This window comes from Arachis duranensis, chromosome 5, assembly GCF_000817695.3.
Source record: "Arachis duranensis cultivar V14167 chromosome 5, aradu.V14167.gnm2.J7QH, whole genome shotgun sequence".
Lineage (NCBI taxonomy): Eukaryota > Viridiplantae > Streptophyta > Magnoliopsida > Fabales > Fabaceae > Arachis > Arachis duranensis.
Window position 1 is genome coordinate 851,883 of NC_029776.3, and position 2,511 is coordinate 854,393.

Genomic DNA, 2,511 nt, shown 5'->3' on the forward strand with positions numbered 1-2,511 from the left:
GATAATCTCTAAATTTTAGACACATGTGTTTTGAATTTTATTTATATAATGGATAATGTTCCGTTCATTTAGTACTATACAATTGTTTCACCTTAATAATGTGTTCAGTTCATTATGTAAAAAGCTGTTTTGAATTTGATTTTATATAATGGATAATATTCCGTTCATTTAGTACTATACAATTGTTTCACCTTAATAATATGTTCGGTTCATTATGAATTGAATTGATAATCTCTAAGAAGAGGAGAAGAAAGAGGAAGAGAAAAAGAAGGAAAGAAAAAAAATTTGCATATGCAAATTTGGAAAAAGAAGAAGAAATATGAGGAGGAGGAGAAAAAGAAGGAGAAGAAGCACATAATTTAAAAAATTATTATAACAACTTAAATAAACTTGGATAAAAATTTTATTTCAACGTAGAGCTTTATTCTATAATAAAATAATCAATTTTTTATAAATAAAGTATAGTTAGATAACATATATTGGTTAGTAAAATATTTCTATATGATCATCATACAAGATTTGAAAGTCTTAGATATAAATATAGGAAGCTACTAAGATAAAAAGTTTAAAATGTTTTTTTAATATGTTTTTTAATAATTAAAATTTAGTATATATAATCGACTAGATTGTGTTATTTTTGTCAAAATTAGACCAGATAAATTAATTTGATCGAAAAAATGGTGAATCAAATATTGAGTCGGTCTAAATTTATTTTTTATAAAAGATGACTACAATATCCTTATTATAAAAAATGATTAAAATACTCCTATTATATATATTAATTTTAAAATCTTTATATCCTAACTCAATGACGACAAGAAGTAAGGGTTGGAATTTTTGATTTTAAAATTAATATATATAATAGGAGTATTTTAGTTATTTTTGATAATAAAGGTATTGTAGTTATTTTTTATAAAAAAATAATATTAATTTAGAATAATTCAATATTTGATTCGCCATTTTTTGGTCAAATTAATTTGTCTATCTAATTTTGACAAAAATAATACGATTTAATTGATTATATGTGTAAAATTTTAATTACGAAAAAATATTTTTAAAAAAATTCATTTTAAACATTTTTATCTGAGTAACTCTGATAAATATATTGTCATATAATAAACACTGATAAATATATTGTCATATAATAAAAAGATTAAATCATTAATATTTATTAGAAAACTAAAAACCAATTACCACAAATAATTTATCGTCAGAAATAAATTAATTTATCGTCAGGAAAAAAAACCACAAACGCACTCATAATTAGGGTTGGCAACATGTACCCTACTCGTGGGTACGCAATCCAACCCCATCCGATCGGGTAGGGTTTTCAACTCGATTCGCAGCGTGTGGGGTAGTGTGCGGGTTCGGTTCTCGTGTGGGTTGGATAGAATGCGGGTTGAGCCTACCCGACCAACCCGCATCCTATCTATGTATATGTTATATATTTATATAAAAATATGTTTTAAGTGAATGTTGAACTAAAGATCTCTCATTAAATATAAAAGATCATTAATCACTAAAAAAAATTATTAATTGATAATTTAATATTTTTTTATATAGAAGTTAGTTCTATTTTAAATTATCATAAAATTATATAATAATTTTGTATCTTTTTTGTAATCTGCGAATAGATCGAATATTCACGGATTAAGAGCGAGTATAGTTAGGATTGAAATATTCTCAACCTACATGTAGTATTAAAGTTAGCTTTAAATCCTATCTCATCCTACCCATTATCACCCCTACTCGTAATGAAACAAATATGAGCTACTTTCATAGCAGCTACTTCCAGCCAAAAAAGAAAAATCTCATTCAGCGGCACGTCATAGGCTCATAGCCCAAATGATTGTTTTAAATTAAAGGAATGCCAAGTCGTTCAAATGGCCAAGTTGTTGATGATTTAATTTAATTGGTTAAGGTAATTAAGAAATTATTAATCAAATAACTCACATTACTAATGAGTTATAATTTAAATATCATCATCTCTGTATTTGAATCATCGGAAAAAAAATAGAAATCATATTATACTCAAGTATTATATTGTAGCGGTGGAAATTGGAAAATTGGATCGGAATGTGTGGGGGTGTGCGTGTGATTGTTTCTTTGTTAAAACCTCGGACAGGTTGGGGCCAAGTACGTCTGATGTGGCACCTCCATCGCCAATTCGCCATCCTTTCTTGTTGCTATGTCCGAATGTTAAACCTGCTGACGCGCATCACACTCACACTTAAACCCATTTTAACTATTACTAATTCAACACTCTCTATATATATAATCCCCACGTTTTCCTTATTAATGGACTTTATACAATAACTAAAATTCAGTCTTTCATTAATCAACTATATTACTTATAAATTGTAACGAGTACATAAAAAATCAGATATAAAATTAACAACTAAACTAATTATGTGTATAAAATATATATTAAAATATAAAATATACAGTAAAAATAAAATAAAAATATAAAAAATTATAAAAATTTATTATTTGTATTTATTAATTAATTAC